Genomic DNA, 13,863 nt, shown 5'->3' with positions numbered 1-13,863 from the left:
TTACATATTCTTCTACTTACTAACATGTTACCAGAGACTCAGTCATTTTTCACAAAATGTGAAAAAATGTCAGCAAAGCAGAGGCTGGATAAATCTTGCCACCGAAGAGACAGAAGGGAATGGAGAAACACCATTTGTATTTGCAATTAATCATAGAATCAACTGGGTTGGAAAAGCCCTCCAAGATGATCTAGTCCAACCTTGATCCAACACCACCGTGGTTACTAGACCATGGCACTAAGTGCCACATCCAGGCTTACCTTGAAAACCTCCAGGGATGGTGAATCCTGATATGTAAGGGCTTATGAACCTGTAATGCTGTATGCACAAGGTCTATAAAGATATTTTCCCAGTCTGTCACATTCTTAACATACATTTGCCATTCCCAGAGAATTGCTGTGATTGAAAGGATGGAGTGGATGGGAAGGCTGGGAAGGGGTCTTCTTACCAAGTATTTTTCCATTTGTTGAAGGTGGTTGTTCAAATTATGTTTTACAATAGTCTTTACTTAAAAAATAAACTCTGTCAGCTGCATTTGGACTTTCAAGCTCTCATCTCTGTTTTTTAGTACTCTGTGGATGGTATTTTCCAAAGCCTGCTTTGATGGCATGGAGGTGTAGAGATTTTTGTGTACCAAGAAATTGTGTGGTTTGAGTTCATTTGGGCTGAATGGAAATAAATAAAACTCACTCCTGTGGCTGTAACTGTTGTGTTTTCTGCTTATTTCATTCATTTTCTGCTTATTTCATTCAGGAAGAAGTCTGAGGATCCTCTGAAAAAGAATATTCTAGAATTGAGAATGATTATGCAAGGAAGGAGGAAAGAAATGAGGGGCGTCTGGAGGCAGTATGGAAGTCAACATCTTGTTAGAGCTCTGCCTCAAGCAGAATAGTGTGCAGAAAACCTGATGTTCAGCAGAATCGCAACAGCTAATGCTAAAAAACATTATCCCTTAGAGCTTCTGGAAAAATATAATAAATGTCCCATTTATAAAGCAGGGAGATAAATTTTGCCCTGGTTCTCAGTCAAATAATTCTGTTTAGACCTTGAATTCTCATTCAAACATTGGCTACATAATATCTTTTTCACTGTGTAATATTTGTTATAAAAATGTGTGTGTGTGTGTGTGTAGAAACATACTTGGTGATCATCAAATTTCCATATACCAGAGGCTCGGGAAAAACAATTAAATAAAAGTGGAACATTAAATATGGTATATCCCACATAGACCAAATAATATTGCTATTCCAGTTTCAAATCTATGTAATTCATGCCAAAACGTGATATAAAGTTAAATGGAATTTGTCCATTAAAAGCACAGCAACAAAAGTGGGAGGGAATATTGGTCTTTTGATAATAACTAGATTTTGCCATGCTTAGTTCTTTTGCATGTATGCCAACAATACCTAATCAATACTTTAACCAAGTACTAGTCAAAAAGTGCCTGATGCTACCAGTAAGCAAAATAATATTTTGTTTATTTAAATTAAGTACAAGTTGAGCTCATTTTTGAATCTGTAGAGGATGTGATGAATATTGCAAAGGGTAGTTGTTTGTTTCTTTCACACTGTCCAGCGTTCACAAGAAATACACCATCTTAGATCTGTAAGATAACATGCCATTCATAGATCCATGGATCATTGTGGAGTGCTTTTTTCAGGTTTTTTGGCTGACAAAGTAATTGTTTTCTGTATGATAGAAGATGTGTGCATACACTAAGCAAAAGAAGTTGAACAGGTAACTTGCGGACTTTCTTACTTGGGAAGGCATGCTAATTTTTAGGTTTGCAGAAATTAGGCAGGCAATATATAACAAAGAACCAGTTCTAGTTCCTCATTTGAGTAACTTAGAGAGTAAATGTGAGAGTACTGTTAGTTCTTACCATACACACCTTTAAATCAACACCTAAGCTATGTAACACATTATTAAACACATTTAATCAAAGTAAATATGAATCCTTGGCTGAATATTATTCAAATTCCAGCACTTGAAGGGAAGGACATGCTGTGATTTTACAAAGACATTGAGACAGCTCATTCTGGCTAACCACAAGGTGCAGTCTGACATTTCAATCAGTTTTTAATCTACTTCTATTATCAAATGAAGAGAAAAAATAGGTTTTTTTGTTCAAACAACATTTCAATAGACTTAAGTGAATGAATTTGATGAATGGTACATCATGTACATGCTTTATTTAGTATACAGATGCCTCCAATTTTCCCATATTAAAAAAAAAAAAAGAATAATAGTTTTCAATCTACACAAAAAGACTTGTAATAAGTAATATGGCTTAAAACCTGCAGGTTTTTGAGTGCATGTTTGTTTTACTTACTGTCAAAAGAAACACGGTAATGTTATGAAGTACAAGTGCCGTCTCCCAAGATGCCCGGAGGGAAATCTTGAACCTACTGAGATCAACAGGAATTTTGTCCTTAACTTCAGTGACTTAAGCTTATGTGTGTTTATGTGTCAGAACAGCGACTAGAAGCATAAAATCACAGTCCCACTTGGGAGCTATCCAATAGTACAAACCTAAGATATAAGTAGAGTAAATACAGAAAGGAAAAACTTTTTTCCACAAGATATGTAAGCCACAAGACTCAGCAACCTAAACACTAATGATTTTGCTTAGATTTTTCAAGTCTCTGTGTCATGTTCAAGTAGCAGAAATAGAAGTAATTTATTCCTATATAGATACAGTGAGAATATTAGCCTCTTATGATTCTGATTCCATTAGACTTTGATTGTCTGCATTGATACTATGCTAATATTTTCTATCCTCCATTAAAAATGTGTAATAATGTTAACTAAAGTCTCAGCTTTTCACAACAGTCATTGTAAGAAACAATAGATAGGTTGCTGAAGGCAAAGCTTTAATTTACATGTGGATTGAAGGTTATGACTAGTACTTAGGTTATCTGAACACCCTAGTAGTAATGTCTCCTGAACTCTATGGAAAGAAATATTTAGTTAAGACTGTATAGGTTTAAAAACACCTATGCCATATTATGCTGTCTTTAAAGATTAGACTTCATGTTCCATGAATGGAGAATAGTGTTTAAAAACTGCAGAAAAACAAATAGAGTTCCATGTGAAGCACATTTTTCTGCAATAGACATACCATAAGTAATGGATTTATGTCTGACGCCTTGCACTATGAAGCAATTCTTGACAGAGATAAATCAACCTGAGAAAACTGAAAAAAACATGAATCAAAAGAAAGGGGGAAAAAGAGAAGGTATTAAGACCAGACAAGTACAAAAATAACTAAGTTAACTGTATAAACATTATGAAAACAAAATATAGCCAAGGGAATAGTAAGGAAGTAGCATAAATACTTCAAAGTAAGTCTTATTTTCATAAAAAACAATATTATGATTAGTCTCAGTTTTCTAGCCTAAAGGTATTTTTCTAAAATTCTTCTGTACGTTATTCATATTCTTAGTATAAAGAGCCATGTTGGCTCTGTGATGATTGGTAGCAGGATAACAACAGAAAGAGCTGTTTTGCTTTCTGCTTTGCGTTCTTTCATTAAAGTGGGCTCGAATGGTAAAGTGGCAATGGAATTTGGCACTCAAGTGTCTACCTTCAGTCTCACAGCTAGAATTTAATTCCCAGCATTCATAGCATCTTTTGAAAATGATGAGTCAGACAGATGCTGGCAGACTTCCAGATCTTGGTTACATGTGTGAAAGGACACTGTTTTTCTTTTAAAGAAGAAAAAAATCTCAGATGAGCAGTCATAGTTTTGTGCCCAGAGAGAAGAAGGATGAACTGAATTTGCATTAGAAACCCCTGCACCCAATTAGGGAGTAGAGGAATGTACAGTACCCATAAGAATTTATCTCTTGCATTTCAAATTCTCAATGGCAGAGGAGGAAAAACTTTGTAATGATGATTTTTTATTTTAATGAAAAGTTTTGTAAGGTTGAAAACAATCCTTTTAAAAAATGAATATAAAATAGTACAAGAAATCTATATCTTGAAGCTCTCTTTTCACCTCTCCCCAAGTGCAAATTAACTGTATGATCTCAGAGATATTTTTCTTCATTGAAACCTTCATGAGCCGGACATATTATGTGAATCTTCTCCCAGGGAGAAATAAGTGAAAAGCTTCAGGCAATGGTGAAGGTTGAATAGTACCACCAGTAGAAGAACCACATTGCCCAAAAAAAACCAAAATTGAGGTGTGGAACCTGGATCCAATCTGGATTCCAAAACTCCCCCAAATTCAGGAAAGGTTGGATATGATATCTTTCATTTAAACCGAAGTCTCTTATTTCTGATGAACTAGAGAAAGGGGTAAAGGGTTCAGATTCGTTTTATGCCATACACAAGGATGACCTCTTCTGGTCAAGGACAAAACTGTTGAACATTCTCCACTGATTTTTCAAACCTCTCTTTTTAGCTTAAGTCAAATTATTTCCCTCTGAAAGCAAGTACACAAAACTTCCCTAACACTGGGACTTTACTCATCAGAAAGAGGAAAAGGTCAAATGTTTCTATTCTATCAATTTGAGGTGTACCATGATTTACAGGTATTTACATTACATTCTAAGTTACTTGACAACAGACTACTAGGTTCTCTGATTATCATTTTTAACTCTTCTAAAGTTCAGAGTGGAAATCTGCAAGAAAAAAAAAGAAAAAAGTGTGGAATTTGTCAACTGTATTTGCAGATGCAACTGATGTAATTGCATACACAAATATAAATTCCCTGCTGTATTTCCAAAGGATGTGGCTTTGTCAGTAACTCCTGCTCAATGTGGTTGAAAGGAACTTTAGGACCACCCCCAAAGAGCATCGTAGGCCAGATAGTGTTGGATGAGAGTCCAGAAGACTAAAGTGAAACCATGACCAACAGAGGTGGCGATGGGAGGTTTGTAATCAGCTCCAGCACACCACAGTTCATCCCATGTCTTTAAAAAAATTTAAACATATTTTAAACTATTCTAAACAGACAATATCACATGTGCCAGAAAATTATTTCATGCAAAACAATAAATCAATAACAATTTTTTTTTTATAGTATTAATTTACTGAGATTTTCTCAGCAGAAATGTTTTAAAAATTTCAGCAAAGCAGTAACATGCATAGACCTGTAAATGACCATTTTCAAATAATTTTGAAAACTGGCTATCTTCTTTTGCTATTCAGATGAGAATACAAATATAAAGTCTTTGTTATGGTTGGTGGTTACCATAAGACATATAAAATATATAAAAGGCTGCTTAAATATTTTCAGTGCAATGACTGAGTCTTCTTAAATATTGTAGCTGTTATAACAGATGAAGTTCCATCTGTGGTTGGTAGTAATGCAAGTTTAATTCAACATCGTGTTAAAGTCATTCTCTTGTTGATGGAGTTTCAATCTACCAGGCACTAAAAGAGCCCTCTTCCAAGGCAAAGTTAGAATTTTTTTTTCTGGGAGTGATGAAAGCTGTGAATACCACTGCTGCCCTTTTAATAACTGATATTTTATAACATCAGTTCTCAAATTCTGAGTTCTTGAGACACAGAAGCAGCAGAAAGCTAAATTAATTCTTTATTCTCAAATGCTTTTTGAAATATTCTTTGCAAAATACATCTGTCCTTATGTCTGTAGAGCCAATCCAGCATCCTTGAGCTTCCTGGATAAACATCTTGATTATTTCTAAAGTTTTATTTACTACCTCATTATTTTAAGTTTAAAAATTAACTTAATAGAAAATAGAAAATACCAATGCTGCAGTGTTAACTGTACTTGAGGAAAAAATACTCAATCTTCCCTCCACTGAAGATTGCTGTTAGAAGCTACCAACAGATGAATATATCTGAATTTCATAGAGGTACAAAGGGGACAAGTTTTACTGTAGATCCAATCCAGGAAAAAATTTGATCTTAACAGACTTAGATTATTCAGTGCTGTGAACTTCAGCCCAGCTTGGACACAGATAATAGAGTTATATAACTATAATTTTATTGATTTAATTCATCTAGGATTTCTCTTTGTGGTTGAAAAGGAGCTTTAAATATATAAGGGAAGATTTGGTCACTAGGAGTTGAAATGCTTTACTTTATTGAGGAAACATCTGGAAAACTTAGATACTTTCATATACAAAGTTGGCAACATCAAAGCAGAACTCCAATCATATTCAGATATAATTGGGAAGTCACTGAAAATCTTTCCGTTATAACTTCTAAACTTCCCCAGCTGCTAAGAAAAACACTGTCGCACCACCACTGGCAGTCACACACAGACCTGTTTGAGGGCTCTGACTCATACAATTCAAGTGGCTGGGAATCTCTCTGCTGCAGCAGGAAATGGGCAATTTCCAGGATACCTCTATTCAGGGGAAAAGCCTTTGTTAAACACTTGGCTTTTTGATTGAAAATATGGAGCATGGTGGGATTAAAGAAAATCAATTCAGTTGCCCAAATGAACTCTCGTAAATTTGCAGCTCGTTTCCCAGTTCCTCCTGTCTCTCTAGGGGGAAGAGAGACAGAGAAGCATTACCACTATTGTTGGCTTTTGGTTTAATTTTCTCATGTGGATTAATTCATCGCATTTAACACTGAGAAATAACTTATAAGTAAGATGAGCGTATATCTGTGGCTTTGAAAAGGAAATACTGGCATTGAAACACTGCTTTCTTTTTTTTGACACTCAGCAGAAAATCCAGGAACAGTCTGTGAAATGCCTCTTCACCCTGAAGGGCTAAATGTTTGGTATGTGCTATCAAAAGTATTCATTAGTGCTATTGTACTGTCTGATGTCTGATTTTGATGTGTAGGTGTAGATTGACTTCTTATGAGTATTACCATTTATTTTGGAAATTTCAGTTGTGCACTTAGCCATAGAAAATAGAGAAATAGAGAAGCATGGATAGAGAATAAAATAGAGAAGCATGGATAAATTGTATAGAGGAAATATAATACAAAGTCTGAGACATTGCTGAATTCACGAACATTCTGACAATCTTACTTTGCTTCAGATTTTACTATTCTGCATCTGAATTTGTGTTAGATTTTGTAATGCAAGCAAAAATTCACAATTAATAATTTATTTTTTTTTTAAGAAACAAATGTACATATAAAATGGGGCAGCATGCAATAGTATTTTCAAAACTCAGGGTTTGCATCACAGCTGGATACTTTAACAGTGACAATTTATCAGTTTAGAAGAACATTCACAGAGAGTTTTACAAGTTATTTTACAAGAAAAGAAGTCAAGTTTCATTTTTTATCAATACAGGAAAAAGGATATCCGAGGTTAGGTGAAAGACAATGTCATTAAATTGTTTCTTTTCTAAATTTTGCTTCTGCAATTTATGCGTTAATTGGTCTCACCTTCTGTTACTCTAGTGCCAAATTGCTTTGTTAATCACTCTATAGGAAGCAAAACTCTTTTTCTTTGAGGCAGCATTGCTCTTCAGTCTCTTTAGGTGAGATATTGAGTTTCTCTTTTAGAGGAACTGCCATCTGAGAAAAATCTAGGAAATATTTCACCTCTTACTCAATGGAAGAAACAGGGTACTTGATCTATACGCTTAATTTTTCTCCTCTACATTAAAACACAAATGTTATCTTACAAAATGCAAAATTGCTTTTATCTTTTTACCTGTGAGACTTACTGCTCTGAAGGACTCTCGAATTTTTCCTATCTTCTTTGAGTATTCTATTTTTAAGTTGCTAATGATCTGTACACGTAATTTAGTTCCATGAATTAGTCTTGGAATGATCCTATGGTCAGTGTAGAGCATACAGAAAATGCCAAAATAGAAAATATCAAAACTGAAGCAATTCATAGAGGAAGAAGAGCAGCCAGTTCTCAGGATCTCATCATCTATTTAAAAGTGAGTATAGTTAGATAGTACCACCTCAGCCAACGATGAGACACATGAAACCTTGATACTACATTTGAATTTCACACATCAGCAGAGTCTGATATTCTGAGCACTTTTGCTTAAAGCATCGGTAATATAGCTTATCCATATCAGGTAAACCTGCCATCCTTTATTTCCTATATTTCACACTTTTTCACTTAATTGAATAACCACAATTATTCTATACAATAAGTACTTACAGGTTTCTGTCAAGAGATGTTGAAACAAAATCATCACAAACTTTGTCTATCTACTGTCTTCCCAAAATTCAGAGAAAGGTAATCTCAGAATTATTTAATTTTCCAGTGATAGATTCCTAAAGATCTGAAGGTAACAGCAGTGAGATACCATTTGGTTGAAGCACATCCCTTGAGTCTTCTCTGGTTTTAAACAAAACAGCACAGTAACAACAAGGTTCAGATCTCAATCATCAGGAGAAGTTTATAGTCTGACTTCCAAATCTGTCTCAAAACCTCAACCACTTGGCTATTTATTTCCCTGTGTGAAGAGAATTTCTCATTCATATGAGAACAAGTGCATGGGCATTTATTCCCACCTTAGGAATCCTGTACTGGCTAAAATCCTCTGACAAAGAAGTCAGTCCGGTCTAACTTCAAAGCTAAATGTGTCCTCAAAGCTAGGACATATTAGATCCTCTTTAGACCATAGGTTTTTTTTCTTTTTTGTGAGTCTGTTGGATGAATTTTAGGTTTTCATAAAGTAAATCAAGTGTCTAAAAGCCAATAAATATCTGTGATATCTTCTTAATCACAAACAAGAGCTAAAGTAATATACTGTCCCATTTCAAGGATTCCATAATTGTAAATTTTGAAAACATTCCCAGTACATACCACTAAACACTTTTATTAATCTGTCAGGAGGTGATCATATTAGACAATCTTTTAACTGGTGCCAGGGTTTCTGTTTCAGACAAGATTGGACTTTAGAGTTCCTCCACTAATACACTGTTACATCATAACTTCAATATATGAGATGGGTCAGCCAATGCCTACTCATAGTGGCCTCCAGAAAACTGCCAGCTCTGCCTGAACCTTTCAAATAATTTATATACTAGAATGAAGAGGACTGTGGGTTTAGGTCATCACCTGACATTCTGGGCAACACATTTCAGGTCAGAAGTCAGGTCAGTATCCACTCCTCTGCATTCCCACAGATGGTTAGATATCACATGTCATAAATCAGGCAAAAGATCAAATTCTAATACATACAGTAAACCAAAAGGTGTATTTAAAAGTCTTATACCATCCTGACCAGGATTTCCCTTACCAAAAAAAAGATTTAACCTCTGACTTCAGATCTGGAACCTACATCATCAATTTAGCATCTATAACCTCAGTGATTTGTTCATGCAGCAAGGTTAGCTTGCCACAGTAATTTTCTTGACTGTCAATGTAGGTGACGTGTTGGTGTATACATAGTCATCTGCTTTTCAATATTATCCTCTAATGTTCCTTTAGAAGTAATTCTTCTAGTCTGATACTGTTCCTTTGATTCTTACAGAATATTTTCGTTTTGCTTCTCTTTCTGCCTTTTGTTAACAAGGCCAGTCACAGACACAACCCACTGATACAGCTACAGAAGGGGTATCTTGAATGCCATAGTTCAGACATGGCAGTCAGCTAAATATAAAAGAAATATGATGATTGGTAACTACTTCCCAAAATTCAGACAGTGCTATTCTGGTAAGGGAAGGGAAACCCTCCCATCCTACTGCTATCCCCAGTCCTCTTTATTAGTACTAACCTCTTCAACCCCCACCCTCCCAGGCGAAGGGAAAATACCCTAAAACCTTCCACAGTCATAAACATACATGTAAGTTTCTATGACTTTTTCTATGACTTTTGGGGCTGGAAACCCACCAGCCCTGGATGAATCCCAGCACCTGTGCATGACTTCCTTAAAAAAATAGGACCAGCTGCCTTTTTAAGGGCCCCAGAACTCCCATGCTCTGTATTACTAGAGTGGGGGAGAAACAAATTTCTTAAATTTTACTTAAGCAAGCACTGGAGTAGAAGATAAATTAGAGCTTATGAACTCATGAACAGGAGGTTAAGCTGAAGGCAGAAATAGAGTAAGGGCAAAGTTGGGAGGGAGTAATGGGATCTGCTGTAAATCAGGAAAGAACAGTGGGGGAAAAAAAGAACAATAAGGCTGGAGGAAAACAAGTGTTCTGGAGAAGATGTAAAACATAGGCTAGGAAGGAAAATGAGACTAACTAGACATGCATAATGAAAGAGGCATGAGGTACAGTAGAAAAAGGTAGACTAGAATTAATATAAACATAAGCAGGGTATATATAAAGGTGGAAAGTCACTTCTGCACATAAATAAGGAAAATAAGATCCCAGCTGTTGAATTACTGTGTTATATTTACTTGGTTTAGAGCAAAAACTGGAAGAACTTGCTTATAAGTAGCAGTCAACTTAGAAAATAGTTCAAAAGTACGGTTTGGACATGGTAGACCAGAACAGCTGTTCAGAAGCCATTACTGTCCCTTGTGCAAATTTTTCTTAGTTCAGTGCTTATTGGTTTAATAGAGTGCTCAGCAGGAATTCTTATGGTCCTCTCTATTAATCTTGCTGTCAGCCCTGTACAAATTCCATACTTAAAAAAATATCCCCAGCCCCTCCCCTATACTTACAGCATGACAAGAATGCAGAAGGAGTCAGACCTACTCTTCCAAAAAGAGAAGGAGGCTGCACAGTGAAGATACTGTGCACTGCAGAGGTAATAGAGGACATTGCTGTGCCTGGCTTCTTCTCATTCCCTTTCTCTTTATCTAAACACCTTATTTTTCCTGACTCTGTGATGCTTTTCACCAGAGTTTTCATCTCTTTCAAAGTGAAAGAGATCTGTCCCTCATCATGCTTCACAACAGCAGGAACACAAGAGTTCTCTTCACTCATCCTTATCTGCCTCTTCCACTCAAAATGACCATATAAGTAGAACTTCTAGCCCAAGGACTGATAGAAATCTTCTTAATGTTTGTTTGCATGAAAGATATCTTTGAAAGGATTACTGCAGGAGACGATATAATTTTTCATTCTGTTATCAAACAGAGTGTATATATATATATATATATATGTATATATATATATATAACTTTTTTTTTAAGCTTTTGGAATGAGGCTTCATAGACAATGCCCATCTACAAGGTAGTGGGTACAGTTGCTTCAAATAGCTAGAGCAAAGGTTGCATTGAAATTGTGTGGGATTTTTTTCTAAAAATATCTTCATTATCCAGTATATGCAAAATAGATCCTGAAACTTAATTAATTTCATGTTTTCCCGTCATTCCTGTGCACGATAAATTGTCAGAGAGTTTTTCTTCCAAATTAAGTAAGTTTTGATTTATCTTTGAACTAGATTCCAGGCTGGGGTAAATTTTTCCTAATTGAACTGTAGTCCCTAGAAAAACTGCAGAGAGGTGTTGACACAATCTTAATCACTGTGGTTCTGACGGTTTGTTTAGCATAACTGTTTTGAAATAGTGAATTTAGAGAAAAAATCTGTGCATATTGCACTCAGAAAAGCACATGAAGTTCTGTGACTGTATGTAGTAGTTATTGCAAAATGCTTAACTTTCATCTGGAGTTGATTGGTCCTCTGTATATCATACATATTGAAGATTGCAATCTAGCTCATCTCCCTGTACAACCAGAACTTTGGTATCACAGCAGAACTTTGTCCTGGATAGTGCCCTGAAGTTCATCCTCTTCTGAGATTACTCTATGAAGAATGGTCATGATTACATTAGTTTTATATCTCTTCCTTTTAAAAATGCTTTTACTTACCAGAATCTTTCATGGTGCGTCTAAGTTGTGCATCAGAAGATGAGACTGAATTTTCCAAGTGTAGTAAACAGAATGAATAAAGCAAAAGACTACAGAATGCTATGTAAATTATTTACAGGATTTAGGATGTTTGGTTATGTCTTGAATTAATCAGTATGGTTTTAATTACACTTGCTACAAATGGAACACATTTTTTACTGAAGGATCAAGGAGCCAAATTTGAAGATAACAGACTTTTCACATGTTTTGTACCTTCTGTCATGACAGATCAAGCTATCATTCACTGCATGATGTGTATTACTCTTTTAACAGTAATGTTAGTTTTCTTCAGGGCAATGTCATAACAAATAAATATAAAGCAGAAATGTGATGTCTTTATATCCTGAGCATCTGAGGTGTGAGCTCGCCTACATTAGCAACTGCCCTTGAGCTAAACAAGATAGCCTGAAAATTCAGATCTGTAGAAGATTTTACTGTTATTGTTATGGTTAAGTATTTATAGATAAAGCAGTGCCAACTTTTACTACATATGTAGCTTGGATTTTTTGGATTTTGTTCAACTTCTAAAAGCCTGTTTTGACAGCACAGATTTGTCTATGGGTAAAATAGCTTAAAGACAGCTAGAATGCAGCTTCCCATGTAGTTGAAAATAACCTATCAATTTGAAAGGCATTCTGAAAGAATGATATAAAAAACCATTAACAGACAGACATGGAGTTGCTTGGAGTAAATCAGCACAACTCTTTCAAATTCAAAGAAGCCACATTGATTTATACCAGATGAGGATCTGCCCATAATAAAATCAGTTTAAAACTTAAATATTTATACATCTGAGGTATTACAGAAAGTTTAAAAGTAAAAGACTTTTCTTAATCTTTCCAGTCAAAGTCCCATGACTTTTTGTGGTTACTGCTGTGTTTCCACCATGCTATACTTTTAACCAAGTTACTGGCTCTTAATTTGTTGCAGGCCATGATGTATCTGTATCTGCGTGTAATTCTGAGATGAAAAAATTAAGCTGAATAAAAATAAAGTTATTTATTTTTCTAAAAGAGCTTTACAATTAACAAAAGATAATTGTCCTTGAATTACAACTAGATAACTAGCTGATAACTAGAAAGGTGAGGCATGCCAACATCTAACATCTGAGCAGTGAAAAGAATTCTCTACAAAAAAATCTAGGGAAATTTCGGTGCACTTATGTCCAGCTGAAGGTTCTCCATAAATCTGATCTTATCACCCTTTGAATTCTCCCTCTGGGTGGTGTTTAGGTCCCAGGTTCTGTGTATTGCTTTTCACAGATATGTCCTTTTATGAGGCAATGGTTTATTCTGTGTTGGAGCCCTTGTGTGTAAACTGAAGATATTTTAATAAAACCCTCAATGTTAAAGGTATCTTGTTCAGGATTTTAAAGTGCAGTCTTGTGTCCTGGTCCAAGTATACCTCAAAGAACATGTGATCCAGTAGTGTTAATGTTTTGTATAGTTCTTTATGCTGGTCCGTAGTCCAGATGTTCTAGCAGAAGTCATCTGGAAGCCAATACTCTGCTTGGGACCATTTTTTTTTTAAATATGAAATAACGAGTCAAGTCATCCACTTGGAATAATGAAAAGAATTCCCCCTCCACCATGAAAACAGCTCAGCTTAGTACAGTGATAGAGCAGAAAAGAAAATGTAAAACCTCTGAACTTTCACAGTGCTGTCTGATTTTGAAAGTATTTAGTACATACTGTGCATTTAGCTAGTTGTTCAGTGTTATTAGAAGTCTTTGGAGTTTCTTTACACAAATAGCTATATCAGGACAGAGTTTCAGAAAGTTAAAAGGTGGTTCAGCATTGCTGAAATGTCAGCCACTTAGTCTTTGGTTTTGCTTTTCAGGAAGCAAACATAAGGAGTTCTCCACTGCAGACCCATTTCCAGGGCTCACTTTTTCATACAAATACGCCTGTACATTAGCTGCACATCTGTAGCTGTTGATCTTTGATATTTATGTGGGTTTAATGAGTTGCTTAAACGAGCATGCACTTTTCAATGGTCCTTTAGGTCCTTTAGTATGTAGGCTAGCCACCTTAGTCACACTATAACCAAATCCTTCTACATATTAGTTAAAATTTCCCTTTGTAATTCAAACTATGATTGTTGCTGTTCTGACTTTCCAGATGTTTTACTTGGCTTAGATTAATT

This window comes from Pipra filicauda, unplaced genomic scaffold (assembly GCF_003945595.2).
Source record: "Pipra filicauda isolate LSUMZ 115617 unplaced genomic scaffold, ASM394559v2 scaffold153_size1761393_pilon, whole genome shotgun sequence".
NCBI lineage: Eukaryota > Metazoa > Chordata > Aves > Passeriformes > Pipridae > Pipra > Pipra filicauda.
The sequence above is the reverse complement of the archived record's forward strand: the minus strand, read 5'-3'. Positions refer to the sequence as shown.